The sequence below is a fragment of the Bos indicus x Bos taurus genome, chromosome 21 (assembly GCF_003369695.1).
Source record: "Bos indicus x Bos taurus breed Angus x Brahman F1 hybrid chromosome 21, Bos_hybrid_MaternalHap_v2.0, whole genome shotgun sequence".
In the NCBI taxonomy this organism is placed as follows: Eukaryota; Metazoa; Chordata; class Mammalia; order Artiodactyla; family Bovidae; genus Bos; species Bos indicus x Bos taurus.
In genome coordinates, this window is record NC_040096.1 from 67857475 (window position 1) to 67875002 (window position 17528).

Here is a 17528-nt window from a genome sequence, read left to right on the forward strand (position 1 = left end):
TGGTAGACCGCAAACAGGCTATTCTAGTCAGCGTAAGACTCAAGCTAACTCAAGTTATAAGCCAGAATGACTCACCTGTACATCAATATGTGAAATTTCCTGTTATCATTTCCCCTTTTTTGATTGTAAATCTTTCTATGGAAAGCCCTGATGATCAAAATATTTGTCCCTCGGGGCTTCCTTGGTGGCTCAGTGGTAGAGAATCCACCTGCAGATGCAGGACACAGGTTCGATCCCTGATCCGGGAAGGTCCCGCATGCCACGGAGCAACTAAGCCCACGAGCCACAACTGCTGGGCTTGTGCTCCAGAGCCCGGGAGCCGCAACCACTGAGCCCTGGCGTCCTGGAGCCTGCACTCTGCAACAAGAGCAGCCACTGCAATGACAAGCCCGTGCATCACAACCGGAGAAAAATCCCGTGCAGCAGTGAAGACCCAGCACAGCCAAAGATAAAGAAATAATTTAAATTATCTAAAATATATTAGTCCTTCAATGCCAGGGTGATTTCTGCCTGCCTTGGGGCTATCATGTCCCTTGATCATAGATCAATCTCTTTCCTTTGCGCTTTTTTTTTTTTTTGTATTTTTATTTTTTATAGGAAAAGAGTTGCCTAGTTATCCTCATTTGGGGGTAACCAATTGAATGTAATGGATATATATCGATGGGGGAAACATAAGCTATATGTATTATCAACTGTTATCAAATTGTCACACAAACATAATACTTGTGATCTCAGCAGTAGATAATGCAAGCAGTGATACGTATTATGAGTAGCTTAATAGGAAAATAATGATAGCATATATTATAAATATAATAATCATCTGTAAAGCAGAGTGGGAAGAAACATCTTATTCCTGAAGGATGCTAACTAAACAGGTCACTTAAGGGTCAGTTTTCCTTACGTCTTGTAACTACCTTGCCTTTGGGGAAGTTATTTCTAGGCAAGTCTCAATTTCTCCAGAGGTACTGATATAAGTAGAACAAGAAGTATGCACAATAGCAGAAACGGCTCCTTGTTTAGCCAGTAGACCATCCAAGGCAACCCCACTATCTAACAGTACTTTGGGTAAGGAATTTAGGATGTCTGTTATGCTTCAGTGTTTTTTGCAGTCTCTTCAGCTATTTGACCAATGGTAGCTGATAGATTTCTAATTCTCTCTCTGTTTACATATATTCTTGTGTTCAGAACAAAAATATTTTGCTTCCAGGGATCTTGGCCTTCCCAGGTGGCACTAGTGGTAAAGAACCCACCTGCCTATGATGCAGGTTCAGTCCTGGGTGGGGAAGATGCCCTGGAGGAGGGCAGGGCAGCCCACTCCAGTGTTCTTGCCTGCAGATCCCATGGACAGAGGAGCCCGGCGGGCTGCAGTCCACAGGGTCACGCAGAGTCGGACACGACTGAAGTGACTTAGCACACATCTTGGTGTCTTGTTAACGTGGACCTCTTGACTCTGTAATGAGGACAGAAAGGAAGTTCATCTATTTCCTGATGTGTACACAATGGGGCAACGTAATGTCCTAGTAAACATAAACCTTCTGTTTGTCAGCTGTTGAGACATTTATGTGCCCGTCCTTGGGAAGCTGGATCGGTTCCAATACCACATGTGAAGACAGAACCTGGGGAGCACAGGAGATCCCCGCCAGGGTTCTCCCACTGATAGCCTCATGAACTCAGAGTTCTGTCAACACAATTTTATTAAACTATAGATCACTTCTCTTGTAGGTTTTCCAAAGATCAACTAGACTCTTGATATAAAGACGTTGCTAGCACAATTTCTAGCAACTTTTCTCTTTAAGACATTTTTCAGTTGAGTAAGGGACAGGGCAAGGGTGTCCTGGGGTAAATATGTCCAGTCTCTGAGAACAGGATGGTATCAGACAGGGGCGGGCATGTTAGGATGTTGGAGAATCTGAGCCTGAAAGGTTAGGTCAGAGGGCAGGTGGCCCGGGTGAGTGGTCATGTTAGGAGAATCTGAACGGTCGTGGATAGGTATTACGAGGGGCTTATCCCAGTAACTCTATTGATGACAACTTTACTAGAGCATTTTCTTCCCACCCTGACTATTGGAGCAAAAATATAGCTAGAAGTAAAACAATAACTTTCCATTATGATAGGAAGACAAATGTTTGATAAACAGTTCAACTGAACTAGTAGGATCAGTCTCACAGGCCTGACCCAGATTCTTTGGCCAGCTGTTTGCCGTTGTCATCTTCGTATCCTGATGAGGGTGTCATTTGAGCTTAGTTACTTGAAGTCAGGTGTCAGAAATATGGAACAAAGTCCACTCAGGTGGAGAGGCCTTGTGTGTGTGTGTGTGTGTGTGTGTGTAGGTTCAAGATTCTTTTTTAAAAACTGAAGTACAGTTGATATGCAATGTTGTCTTAGTTTCTGGAGTACATCAGAGTGATTCAGTTTTACATGTATATATTTCCCTTTTTCATACTCTTTTCCATTATGGGTTGTTACAGGATACTGACTATAGTTCCTGTGCTCTACAGTAGGACCTTACTGCTTATCCATTCAATATACAGTCACTTGCATCTGCTAATCCCAAACTCCCAGTTCATCCCTCCCCAACTCCGCATCCTCCTTGGCAACCATGCGTGTTTCCTCTGCGTCTGTGAGTCTGTTTCCGTTTCTGTAAGTCAGTTCGTTTGTACCATAGTTTAATTCCATGTATAAGTGATACCATATATTTGTCTTTCTCTTTCTGATTTGCTTCATTTAATTAATTATCTCTAGGTCCGTCCACATTGCTGCAAATGCCATTATTTCATTATTTTTTATGACTGAATAATATTATACATATGGATATATTATGTAATAGTATACATATGGATATATATATAATGTTAGGCTTCCCTAATGGCTCAGACAGTAAAGAATCTGCTTTTGATGCTGGAGACCTGGGGTCAATCCCTGAGTCGGAAGATCCCCTGAAGAAGGACTGGCTACCCACTCCAGAATTCTTGCCTGGAGAATCCCATAGACAGAGGAGCCTGGAGGGCCATGTTCCATAGGGTCCAAACAGTCAGACACGACTGAAGTAACAGTATATATATGTATATATATATATAGTATCTTCCTTATCCATTCATCTGTTGATAGATATTTAGGTTGCTTCCACGTCTTGGCTATTGTAAATAGGGGTGCATGTGTCTTTTTGAAATAGAGTTTTGTCCAGATATACACCCAGGAATGGAATTGCTGGATCATACAGCAACTCTGTTTTTAGGTTTTTAAGGAAAATTCATACTATTTTTGATAGCAGTTGCACCAACTTACAATCCCACCAACAGTTTAGGAGGGCTCTCTTTTAGAGGAGGTTTTTAAAATTAGATGTGGGCAGTAGCAGCGGCGCCGGGTCTGGAGTGGAGGTGCTCCAGCGGTGTTGTTTTGAGCGGCGGCAGTTCTCGCTACAGCGCCAGGGCAAGTCCGGTTCGTGTTCGTCCGCGGAGATCTCTCATCTCGCTCGGCTGCGGGAAATCCGGATGAAGCGACTGAGTCCGCGATGGAGAGAGAAAAGCACCAGTTCTGTAAACTCTTTATTGGTGGCTTGAGCTTTGAAACTACAGAAGAAAGTTTGAGGAACTACTACGAGCAATGGGGAAAACTTACAGATTGTGTGGTAATGAGGGATCCTGCAAGCAAAAATCAAGAGGATTTGGTTTTGTGACTTTTTCTTCCATGGCTGAAGTGGATTCAGCCATGGCCGCAAGAAGTCATTCAGTTGACGGGAGAGTGGTTGAGCTAAAACGTGCTGTTGCAAGACAGGAATCTGGAAAGCCAGGGGCTCATGTAAGTGTGAAGAAGCTGTTTGTTGGTGGAATTAAGGAAGATACTGAGGAACATCATCTTAGAGATTACTTTGAGGAATATGGAAAAATTGATACCATTGAGATAATTACTGACAGGCAGTCTGGAAAGAAAAGAGGCTTACTTTTGATGACCATGATCCTGTGGATAAGATTGTGTTGCAAAAATACTATCAATGGTTATAATGCAGAAAAGAAAGGCTTTGTCTAGACAAGAAATGCAGGAAGTCCAAAGTTCTAGAAGTGGAAGAGGAGGCAACTTTGGTTTTGGAGATTCTCGTGGTGGTGGTGGAAATTTTGGACCAGGACCAGGAAGTAACTTTAGAGGGGGATCTGATGGATATGGAAGTGGCTGTGGATTTGGGGATGGCTATAATTGGTATGGAGGGGGACCTGGAGGTGGCAATTTTGGAGGCGGCCCTGGTTATGGAGGAGGATAAGGTGGTGGAGGACTTGGATATGGCAACCAGGCTGGGGGCTACAGAGGTGGTTGTGACAACTATGGAGGAGGAAATTATGGGAGTGGAAATTACAATGATTTTGCAAATTATAACCAACAACCTTCTAACTATGGTCCAATGAAGAGTGGAAATTTTGGTGGTAGCAGGAACATTGGGAGACCATATGGTGGAGGAAGCCATGGTCCAGGAGGCAGTGGAGGAAGTGGGGGTTACGGAGGGAGAAGCAGATACTGAGCTGCTTCCTATTTGCCATGGGCTTCACTGTATAAATAGGAGAGGATGAGAGCCCAGAGGTAACAGAACAGCTTCAGGTTATCGAAATAACAATGTTAAGGAAAATCTTATCTCAGTCATGCATAAATATGCAGTGATATGGCAGAAGACACCAGAGCAGATGCAGAGAGCCATTTTGTGAATGGATTGGCTTATTTAATAACATTACCTTACTGTGGAGGAAGGATTGTAAAAAAAAAAAAAATGCCTTTGAGACAGTGTCTTAGCTGTTTAATTGTTGTTTCTTTCTAGTGGTCTTTGTATGAGTGTAGAAGCATTCCTTCTTTGATAATGTTAAATTTGTAAGTTTCAGGTGACATGTGAAACCTTTTTTAAGATTTTTCTCAAAGTTTTGAAAAGCTATTAGCCAGGATCATGGTGTAATAAAACATAACGTTTTTCCTTTAAAAAAATGTAAGTGCATGTGTAAAGAAGCTGTTGTACATTTATGATTTAATAAAATAATTCTAAAGGAAAAATAAGAGATGTGAATCCACGAGTCTATGCCTTCTATTAATAGTTTGGCAACACATGGATTAGTAAATAGTAACTGATAAGATCCTTTCTGATGTTGCTGCAACAAATCTTTTATGTCTTTTCCAATAAATAAAACCTCCAGATTATAATCCATGATCTTTAAGGATTTCATCTTCCAAGAGCTCACAGTGAAAGGGGCTAGCTACTAATTTTTCATTTTCCTTATGTGTTTTAATAAGGCCCTGACAATAATGTAATATATCCCCTTGGACTGAGGTTGGTCCATATATTCCCTCATCTAATCACAGGCCATCCTGTTAATTCTTTCAAAAGGACATGGCTCGTGCTCACCAAAAGGCATAGGTCTAAGGCCAAGAGGCTCTAGGAGAAGAGTTTTTGGCCGTGAAAGAACTGTTTCTGAAAGTTTTGCCAGTTGCAACTTGATGGTGCCACTAGTCCTTTCTACCGATGCTGAAGATGTGCACAGTGAAAAGGCCACGTAATTGGAAATGTCACATTAGATTTAATTATTTGTGCAGTAAAATGTGTTTCCCAATCACTGTGTAATTCAGAAGGACTTCCCCAGACAGGAATTATTATCTTTCCTATGACAGCATATTAAAAAGCAGAGACATTACTTTGCCAACAAAGGTCTGTCTAGTCAAGGCTGTGGTTTTTCCAGTAATCATGTATGGATGTGAGAGCTGGACTATAAAGAAAACTGAGCACTGAAGAACTGATGCTTTTGAACTGTGGTGCTGGAGAAGACTCTTGAGAGTCCCTCGGACTGCAAGGTGATCCAACTAGTCCATCCTAAAGGAGATCAGTCCTGAGTGTTCATTGGAAGGACTGATGTTGAAGCTGAAACTCCAGTACTTTGGCCACCTGATGGGAAGAGCTGACTCATTTGAAAAGACCCTGATGCTGGGAAAGACTGAAGATGGGAGGAGAAGGAGATGACAGAGGATGAGATTGTTGGATAGCATCACCGACTCAATGGACATGAGTTTGGGTAAACTCCTCCAAGAGTTGGTGACAGGGAGGCCTGGCGTGCTGCAGTCCATGGGGTCGCAGAGTCAGACACAACTGAGCGACTAAACTGAACTGAATTGAATAGCAATTTACCTACTGTTAAAGCCATTGCTCTCTTGCATGGAAAAGTGTCAAGCCAGTGTGAAAACATGAAGATCATTATGAACATATATTTATTTCTTTGAGATGGTGGCAGCTGGACAAAATCCAACTGCCATACGTCAAAGGGTCCCTTAGGAAGGGGAAAGTGGGCCTGTGACCCACAGAGTGACTTTCCTGGATTATACATAGGATGTACATTACAGCAAGCGTATACACTATGAACCAGTTGTGGGGAAAAAGCTCCTAAACATTCTTTTCCCCACAGAATCATTTTCTTAGGCACCCAGTGAGTAAAAGAATGTATATATTGGAGCCATGGCAATTGGGCTCCAGCAGGCACAACAGGTTTCCTCTCAGGTCCAAACCATATTTGTGTGACAGGGTTAAAAATTTCTCCTTTTTTATTACCACATCTGTTCTTCAGTGGCAGTTTCTTGAGCTTGCAGAAGGAAATCCTTCACTGAGTGAGCAGGGTTGACAGAGAGCGGTGGACATTCTCAACGCTGGACAGAACGATTATTTAGAGCTGCTTGCTGTCGGTGGCCGTACCAGCAAGCTGATTTCCTTTAGTTTCCATAGCCTTCGATTTCAAATGTCCTGGGGCTTTAATAGGTGGTAACTCTTTTGGTAATTGTATAGCATTTAATAACTTTGCAAGCCGTTTCCCATTATCATTGATTTATGGCTCTGTTGGGGCTTCCTTGCTGCGTAGGCTTTTCTCTAGTGGAGAGTGGGGGCTACTCTCTAGCAGCAGTGCAAGGGCTTCTCGTTGTGGTGGCTTTTCTTGTTGCCGAGCACGGGCTCTAGGGCGTGCAGGCTTCATGGCTGTGGCACGTGGGCTCAGCAGATGCGGCTCTCAGGCTCACAGTTGTGGTGCACAGGCTTAGCTGCCCCACGCCAAGTGGGATCTTCCCAGATCAGGGATCAAACAACGTCCCCTGCACTGGTGGACAGACTCTTTACCACTGAGCCACCAAGGTAGCCCTCGTTTACCATTTTTTTTTTTGGTAGGTTGTCCCGAAGAGGTAAAAAAACCTCATTGTTGCCATAATATCCCAAAGTCACGGGCCACTCCAAATGTATAAGAATTATCAGTATAAATAGTTGCTATCTGGTCTTTAGCTAGTTGACAAGCTTGAATTAAAGCAGTTCCGGTAAACAAGAGTTTTCAATTATGTGCACGTTGGACGTTACTATATTTACAGCTTGGTGATATTCTCGTGGTGCTGGAGAACACTCCTGAGAGTCCCTTGGCCTGCAAGGAGATCCAACCAGTCCATTCTGAAGGAGATCAGCCCTGGGATTTCTTTGGAAGGAATGATGCTGAAGCTGAAACTCCAGTACTTTGGCCACCTCATGCGAAGAGTTGACTCATTGAAAAAGACTCTGATGCTGGGAGGGATTGGGGGCAGGAGGAGAAGGGGACGACAGAGGATGAGATGGCTGGATGGCATCACTGACTCGATGGACGTGAGTCTGAGTGAACTCCGGGAGTTGGTGATGGACAGGGAGGCCTGGCGTGCTAGGATTCATGGGGTCGCAAAGAGTCAGACACGATTGAGCGACTGAACTGAACTGAATATTCTTGTTCATCTTTTAAGCAGGACCCATCAGTAAACCAAATCAGACCAGCATTGTCAATGGGAGTTTCTTGTAAGTCATTCCTAGCAAGAAGATAATCCATCAATAGAACATAGTCAGTCTTTCTAGATGGTGCTAATGGTAGAGAACCCACCCACCAATGCAGGAGACACAAGAGACTTGGGTTCGATCCCTGGGTCAGGAAGATCTGGTTGAGGACACGGCAACCCACTCCAGTATTCTTGCCTGAAGAATCCCATGGACAGAGGAGCCTGGCGGGCTAGAGTCCATAGAATCGCAAAGAGTCAGACACAACTGAGTGACTTAGCACACAGCAAACAGAATGCAGTCATGGTTGTTTAATCAGCAGTCCTTTCTACAGACCAAGTCTAGTGCATGACTTAGCAATGAAACAACAGGTAGAGAGAAAAGATAAATGCTTCCAGTCTGTGTGTTTGTTTAGTCACTAAATCATGTCTGATTCTTTTGCTACCCCATGGGCTGTAGACCACCAGTCTCCTCTGTCCATGGGATTTTCCAGGCAAGAATACTGGAGTGGGTTGCCATTTCCTTCTCCAGTGAATCTTCCCAACCCAGGGATCGAACCTGTGTCTCCTGCATTTCAGGCAGATTCTTTACCACTAAGCTACCTGGGAAACCCTCTAATCTGTTTACAAATGTGCAATTTACCAAATTGCTGTAAGTCATAATTAGCTTAAAGCAAAAGATCCCCTTATCTGGAAGATTAAAATTTAGTAATATTTCAGACAAAAAGTCACACAAATTTTATTTATATTTCATATTTATCAGTTCATTTAATCCAAGGTAATTAATTTTTGTTCTACTTGAGTCCAGTTTCTCCATTACTGTTTTGACTTTGCCTGATAACTGAGGAGCACAGTCACAGCGATAATTTTAAGAAGTTCGTGAGGTTTTTGTTAAGATTAGTATGATTTGCCCAATAAAGTGGGTGCCTTGATCACTGGAGATTGTGGAAAGCATAACCCTAAGTGGAAAACACAATTTCTATCAGCTTATTTGTCTCTGTGAGGGCATTAGCCTTGCAGCAAAGGAAGGCTTTAACCCCCCAAATGAAAAGCAGTGTTTGCCAGGGAGTCAGGAGGAGCCAAGCAGGCATCTTGGGTTTCCTGAAGCCCCAGCTGCTCAACTCACAGCTATCGTTACCATCTAATTTTTCTGATTTAGGAGCAGACTGTCCTAAGGACCTCAGGATGGCAGAAGTTTGACAATGAGGGGTTAATGTTCTGTAGAAGCAGGATGGACTTTATCTACATGTGCCATCATCTCTATGGTCAGTCGTCATTGCCTTGGCATGAAAGTCAGCGAGGGCATTTCCCAAATACTCGGGTTCAGTTCTTTAATGGGAGCCTCAATTTTGATGACAGATAGCATTTTATGTCAGAACATCTATGATTTCCAGGAATTTCATGTAATTTCTAAAATACATATAATACATATACTTACATAGACATAACATAAAGAAGGCTTAATGGTACGTCTTATTTGACAGTGCTTCCTACATAATTTAATCTACCAAATAAGCTTAGTTAGGTTAATATTTTTCTGAGATGACTCAGGGGCCCTATGAAGCACCTCAAAGTTAGCTGGAGGTCAAAAGAACTTTAATGAGAATTTGATATTCTAGACGTTTGTCAAAAATATCAGAAAGCTTCAAAACACTTGGTCAAATAGGATCATAGGCTACTGTGAAACAATACTTATTTACTTAACCAAAGTGACAAAAGATTTCAAAAGCAAGTACAGATCATATAAAGGCAAGGAAATTCACACCATCTGTTATCAAGAGTGGCACTGCAAGAGAATTTTGTTCTCTCAGCAGAGAGAAAACCAAATGCAGTCTTGCTTCAGCTTACCTTTAATAACACGTTTTATTTACCTAATTAAATGCAATCTAATTTTAATCAATTATGACCACATACAAAATTCTCAAGTTTTCTTTTCTATAACCTTACATCACTGCTTGTATTCATTATTTATTTGTCCTTTTTTTCCACCCAGAAACAACTCATTCTATGACAAAATTATACTCCTTTTTTTTCTCCTAAACAAAGATATTTCATTTTTTATATTTTCTGTCAACATTAGATAGACTACTTTTTTATAACTGAAATGCTTACTTTATTATTTTAGTATCTTTACTTACATAGATTATAATTTTTAAACCTTAAAAAACTTTAGTGAAAATCAGGAAGCAAGTAATTGACTCTGTCATACCAGTATTTCCTGATTAGCAAACCTAAGAATATACTCCATAACCTTTAAAAACATACCTTTTCCTCATAGCATAATTTCTCTTTTATGTGGTGTGAGACGTGTCTAATAAACCTGAATATCTTTAGTTTTTTTCTCTTGTAAGACAACAAAGTAGGTAAATGTAGACATGTTTACCAATGAAGGTTTTGGTACTTTTATCTTAATTGGAAATGATCTAGATATCAAAAAAAAATTCCCATCATCTATCCTAATTTAACAAAACTCTGGAGTTTTAAATTACCAAAAATCTGGAGGAACTACATTTAGACATCCCATAAAACATAATCATTCTTTAAGAGTTCACCTAAAACTTTTATCTCATTTATCTCTACTTCATTACTTGTGAAAATATCATCACACCAAGTTAATTTTCTTGCTGAGAAATTTTGTGACATAGATAACATGAACTTATTGACTTTCAGCAAACTTGTGCCAAGTCGCTTTAGTCATATGTGAATCTTTGAGACCCTATGGACTGTAGCCTGCCAGGCTCCTCTGGCCATGGGATTTGCCAGGCAAGAATACTGGAGTGGGTTGCTGTGCCCTCCTCCAGGCGTACAATAAAAGTTATCATACTTAATGCTGATGACCCTAAAGACATGTCTGCATTAATCAAACCCACAACTTAAACTTGTTTCCATTTATTAAAGATTAATCTTGATTAATCCTGGATCACATGATCCTTTAAGCATTTGGATTACTTTTATGTTACGTTTGCTGCTGCTGCTGCTGCTGCTGCTGCTGCTAAGTTGATTCAGTTGTGTCCGACTCTGTGCGACCCCACAGATGGCAGCCCACCAGGCTCCACCGTCCCTGGGATTCTCCAAGCAAGAACACTGGAGTGGGTTGCCATTTCCTTCTCCAATGCATGAAAGTGAAAAGTGAAAGCGAAGTCGCTCAGTCGTGTCCGACTCTTAGCAACCCCATGGACTACAGGCCACCAGGCTCCTCCATCCATGGGATTTTTCCAGGCAGAAGTACTGGAGTGGGTTGCCATTGCCTTCTCCATATGTTACATTTAGAAATACTTACTTTTTAAAAATTGAAGTATTATAGATTTATAATACTGTGTTAGTTTCTGGTATACAGGAAAGTGATTCAAAGATAGATACATACATATAGAGAGAGATATAGGTATATAGCTATAGATACAGTGTATATTCTTTTCAGATTATTTTCCATTATGGTTTATTACAAAATATTGAATATAGTTTTATGTGCTATACAATAGGACCTTGTTGCTTATCTGTTTTATATACAGCAGTATGTCTGCTAATCCCAAACTCCTAATTTATCCCTCCCCCGTTTCCCTTTTGGTACCAAAGTTTGTTTTTGATGTCTATGAAACTGTTTCAGTTCTGTAAATAAGTTCATTTGTGTTGTTTTTTCTGGATTCCACATAAGTGACATCATATGATATTTGTCTTTATCTGACTTATTTCACTTAATATACTAATCTCTAGGCCCACCCATGTTGCTGCAAATGGCATGATTTACTTTTTTTTATGGCTGAATAATGTAAGAGCTTGGGCTTCCCTGGTGGCTCAGATGGCAAAGAATCTGCCTGCAATGAAGGAGATCCAGGTTTGATCCCTGGGTCGGGAAGATCCCCTGGAGAAGGGAATGGCAACTCACTCCTGTATTCTTGCCTGGAGAAGACCATGGACAGAGGAGCCTGGCGGGCTACATACAACCCATGAGGTCGCAGAGAGCTGGACACAACAGAGCAACTAAGCACAATGTAAGAGGTCACTTTTAAGTCAATCAAATAAAGCTCTTTTACAAATTCATATTGATAATATTGTCCAGAGGTAGAAACATATCACATTCATAACATACACACAGACATACATACATCTAGATAGACACAGAGATCTCACAGTTTTCTTACTTGAATTTTAAAAGTTCTTCAGGACTTTCCTGGTGGGAATGCAGGGGACACAGGTCCAATCCCTGATCTGGGAAGACTCCACGTGCCGCAGGGCAACTAAGCCCATGCACCACAACTGCTGAGCCCACGCACCTGAGAGCCTGTGCTCTGCAGCAAGGAACCACCACAGTGAGGAGCCCACACGTTGCCGTGAAGCGTAGCCCCAGGCACAAGTAGAGAAAGCGCACACACAGCAAAGAAGACCCAACGCAGCCAAAAATTAATTAATTTTTTAAAAAGAGAAAAAGCCTCCCTCGCTTTTCTCCCCCTTTGGTTTTAGGTTCTACTCATTGAGCTAAGGCTGTAGTCTCAGGCAATGCTGCTGTTTGTATTTCAAGGACATGATAAGAGTTACAATTTTGTTTTCTCCTGGGAGCACTTCTGTTCTCTCAGGGTCAGAATTTTGAAAAGATGTTTATCAAGCCAGCTTTCTTTAGTTGTGCATGCAGAAATCAGTTTTGGAATGTCAAAAAAGCTTTATCCTGGCTATTTAGGGTTAGGAAAGTACTTATAAGTATTCTTTCCGTACAAATTGAAGAAGCCAGCCAGAGTTCCAATGGATGACTGCCTGCCCGGGTGCTGATAAGCTTTAGAAACACATTTTCCCCCCTTTTTAAAAATACTTATTGACCTATTTATTTGGTTGCTCCAGGTGTTGGTTGCAGCATGTGAGATCTAGTTCCCTGACCAAGGATCAAACCCGGGCCCACTGCATTGGGAGCAGAGAGTCTTAGCCACTGGACCACCAAGGAAGTACTCCCCCTTTTGTTTAGATTCATTTTGTTATAAAGTGCAAGTCTTAAGGGCTTCCAAGTGGCTCAGTGGTAAAGAACCTCCCTGACATTGCAGGAGACACAAGAGATACAGGTTGAAATGCAGGAAAATCCCCTGGAGTAGGAAATGGCCACTCTCTCCAGTATTCTTGCCTGGAAAATTCCATGGACAGAGGAGCCTGGCAGGCTATAGTCCATGGGGTCACCAAGAGTTGGACACGTGCATGCTGCATGGCATGAGCAAAAAAAAAAAAAAAAATACAAGGAAACCCAGATATCAGGAACAATGTACAGAATCGCCTGAAGGGTACTGAGAAGCAGCAGGGGTGCAAGAGGCCCAGGCTTGGTACCAACTGCTGGTCCAAAGCAGAGTCTGGGTGACATTATGTGGGTTTTTCTGATATCCTGCCAACTATGCCAAGTAACTTTGACAAAAACAATCAATAAACAACTTATAATAGGTAGAGATAAGTGTTTTGTTTGAGCCAAACTCTGATTACTCTTGAGAAGCTGCTCAGGAGAAACATGGTTTTCAGCACAGTTTTATGTCTGGTCAGAGTAAAGAACATCACACAAGAATATAATCCCTCAAGGTTTCAAAAATCAAATTGGTACATACCCAGCGAGTCAGTGTGGCCTTGGCACCTGGGGAAGGAGTCTGATTATCAAAGGAGGATGTCCCCGAAAGGGAGGCATTTAATCTTTATTTTTAACAAGGACATTCTTTATTTCTGGTCAGTATGCCCTTTTCTTTAATAATTAAAGCAGATGTACAATGTATATATGTTTGATAGGCCACATAAAGGCTATTCTAGTCAGTGTAAAACTCAAAGTTAACGTGTATAAGCCAGAATGACTTCCCATACCTCAATACGTGAAAATTTCTTTTATCACTACCTTTTCTCTTTTTATTTTTTGCTTAGCAGTGTACTGAGTATGCAACTGGTACCTAACAAGTACTTGCACAATAGAATCAAACATTTTTAAAATATTGAAAACTACAGAGAATGATACATTAAACATCAATGTATCCCCATATAGAACTAACGCATTTCAATAGCCTGTAGTCTTTGTTCCAGATCTTTTCCATTACTCATGAAACACAGACAATACAGATTCAGTTGAATCTTTCTTTAGTATGTAAGTTATCTTTTTTTCTTAATCTCAAGGGCTACCACAATCATAGATGTTACGTTTACATACCTGTTATATTTAGACATTATATATTTATCATATAATGTTTTGCATATATAATAACTTGCATTTTTTTATTCTATACTTTTTGAGAAATTTAGGCATATTCCTATTATGTAAATTAACTGCCATGTAGTACTTTATTACATACATATACCTCAACTTAATTATCCTATTCTGTATTGATGGATATTTTAGAACATTTTTAATTTTAGAAACAATGATGCAATGAACATTTGCCTTATATTTCTAGAATACATACCTAGAAGTGGAATTTTTGAATTGCAGTAGTCATTGCCAGAATAATCTCCAATGTTGTTCATTAAATTTATACAACTATTGATGGTTTATAGTCATTTGCACTTTTCAAGCTGTAGTCAGAGACAATCAATACCATCTCCAAGATGTATTAATAAAAATGCTTCCCTGAAAAAGAGTAGTTCGCGCTTTTCCAAGATCTGGTCAACACCTGACGAAGCAGACTTTAACTTCTGCTGACAGGTGGGCAGAGTGGGTGCTCGGCTCTAGTAAGGCGGGATGTTTATTTTCTAGTTTTATCAACCATTTAGAGTTCTTCTTCTGTGAATCTGCTGTTGGTATTCTCGAGTTCACTTTTCAATTTGGTTGTTTGGGTTTTTTATTGATTTGTAGAAGATTCTTTGTTATGTTTTGAATATTAGTCCCTTCCTAGCTCTTTTGTCTGCGTGTGCACGTATTAAAATCTGCAAAAGTCCATTGTTTTTCTTCGTTCATTTTGTGTACGGTGACTTTTACTGAACAGGATTAAAATTTTCCATATAGTAAAACAAAAAATAAAGAAAAATGAGTGGCATAAAGAAAACGTTATCAGCTCATAGATCCCACCTCCTCTAAAGAACACAGCACTAGAGCCACCGGAATCCGACTAAAGGAGAAGCCAACTGCATGAATCTGGACACGCCAAGCAGGGTAAGTAGTCCCTACCACATGGGAAAAGCCCTAAAGCTGGGAGTCAGAACACCTGATCCCAAGAACGAGGTAAACCCTCTCTCGTTCACGAGGAGGGGGTACCGTGCATACTTGCCACCTCCCTGAGGTGTCAGGATCCCAACGAGAGAAAGCAGGCGATAGGGCTTCAGCAGCAATACAGCCTCATCAGAACTGTTAGCCTAACTCTAGTGGGTGCGGTCAGAATAAGGCAAAGTCTCTGGACAGCCAGTCTCATAACTCCGCCATTAGGCCAGGTGAGCACTGCTGCAACGCAGTCATGGGGCATCAGTTTTGTTCTTTACTTATTTTGATTCACAGACAGACTGCCTGAATCAGGGCACATGGACTATCTCAGAAGAAAGCTACTGGGACTCTGGTGTGGGGGAAAAGAGGGACCCAGACTCCAAAGTCACATGGTCCTGTGGCTCTAAGGCAACGTTTCCGGAGGCCAGCAGCTCCCACAGCACCTGGAAATCTGGTAGAAATCTAAACTCCGGGCCCACCCACACCTACTGAATCCCAGTCTGAGGAAGGCCCAGGGATCTGTGTTTTTCTGAGCTCTCCCAGGAATTCTAAAGCTCACCCCTACTTGGGAACCACTGTCTTAAGGAAAACAGGCCATGCACAGATAAGTAACATAGGAATCCTTCAAGAAATACAGAACCCAGAAGGTAATCACAGACGTTTGCTCTCAAAAACTAGTCCTAAGTGTCAAGCCTACTCCAAGTGGCAGCTTACTCAGCGAAGAATGTGCTTCCCTGGGCGTGGGTCTAGGGCTTGAATCCAAGGCCTAGGCCACAACCTGAGAGCAATCAGGGGGCTCATTGGCTGGCTCGTGGATAAACTGTTCCCAACGTGACTCCCAGCTAGAGAGGCAGTGTGTGGCAGCAATGGGAACATGTTCTCACTGGAACTTCTCTGGTGGTCTAGTGGCTAAGACTCTGCGCTCCCAATGCAAGGGGGTCTAGGTTCAATCGCTGGTTGAGGAACTAGATCCTACGTGCCACAACTAAGACGCAGTGCGACCAAACATTTTTAAAAAACATACGTTCTCTCACAGAGGTTTGCAAATGTCAGGAATCAGAATGGGAATCCAGAGTCTCAGCAGGAGAGCCGGCTGCAGGGCACCCCGTGAGCGAATGCTGTGCCCACTGCCACTAAAATCTCGGAGGAGAAGGTCCAGTTCAGTACACACACACCTTGCTTCCCTGAAGAACCCGAGGGGACCAGAAGCCACCAGTGTGGTCACTGTCCCATCCGGAGATGCTGTGTGTGACTGGGACAACCAACCCACGGGCAGGGCCTGCCTTCCAAATCGCCCTTATTTCCCTGTCATCTACTGACTCGATGCCACTTTGCACTTTTCCTTTTCTTCCCAGGAGTGACACAGGATAGACTCTGGTTGGATTATCAGTCCCCACTGACACCTGGCCTAGATACCTCCTCTTTCCCTCAGAGGCACCTGTCCCCTTCCCCAACTGAAGGTCCCTAGTCCTCAGCCAAAGTTCAGATTCCTTGTTTCTCCTCAAGGATAACTGTCCTGTCTACAAGTTACTTACCCTAAGGAAGAAGAGGGCCAAGTGAACAGGCAACTACAATAAAGTGCCGTGAATGCGCGGTTTGGGGTGGGAGTGGGGCCAGTCACAAAGGCAGGGAGACATCCTGCCCAGAGGGTCGCTGAATCCACAGAGCGGGGTAAGCTTCACTTGGGTGTCCACCAGGAAGGTATTAGCCCCTACTTGTTGACATGTGGTCTCCCTTGGCAGGGCCTGAGATGTAGGCAGGGCCTTCATCCTCTCTGCCTAGTAATCCAGGAATGTTTGCTGACATGGGTGCATTAGATTAACATGGCTCAGGACGCTAGCCCTCAACACAGCCAACGCCCTCCACTACCTCTGTACTCCCCAGATAACCTCGTTTCCTCCAGCAGCTTCGAATGTCTGCCTGCATACATTTACAGACTTGTGCTAGAAAAAGAATGATGCATACCCCCCGTAGCCCATCCTCAAGGGGGGAAGACAGGAGCTTAAGTCACAGCTAATAATGCACAGCTTTAAAAGTATGCTAGAGAGTAGAGAGAGCTGAGAGGGATGTCTTAGAAACCCAACACAGAGGGCAATGCCTTGGTCCCTTCAGTGGCCCTCAGCTCAGCACAAGGTTCCCAGGGCACACAGACTTGGTCTTGCTTAATTCATGCCAAACAGACTCACAGACACCAATAACTAAGCAATCATAAGGCCAAGTTAATAATTTACCTTTTCAGTAGCTAATCATGTTTGTCCAGGACATTCCCTGAAACGCACAGCTCAGGCACTCATTCGACAGGGATTTCATAGGCACTAAGTACCCCTATTTAGTAAACTGTGAGCACCTGGTTGGGGGAAATAATGCAGCCAAATGAGGCGGAGACCCAGAAGTGGCAGATGGAATTGTGCAATGAGCTTGGCGTCAAGCTGGAGTTCAAACACTGTGCACTATTTACTAGACAGGTGACTTGAGGAAACAATCTTCCTGAGTCTCTTTCCTCACCTGTAAATGTGCATAACAACACTCCCTCATGTGAATGCTTATATTCATCTGGAGAGGCTGTGTGGGTAATGGTGAAGAGAACAGACCCTGGGATCAG

The 17528-nt window shown here is 42.4% G+C and overlaps 1 pseudogene; it reads left to right on the forward strand.

Moving 5' to 3' along the window:
- The first annotated feature begins 3349 nt into the window (after positions 1-3349).
- LOC113879844 lies at positions 3350-4675 on the forward strand (annotated as a pseudogene).
- The last annotated feature ends 12853 nt before the right edge of the window (positions 4676-17528 follow it).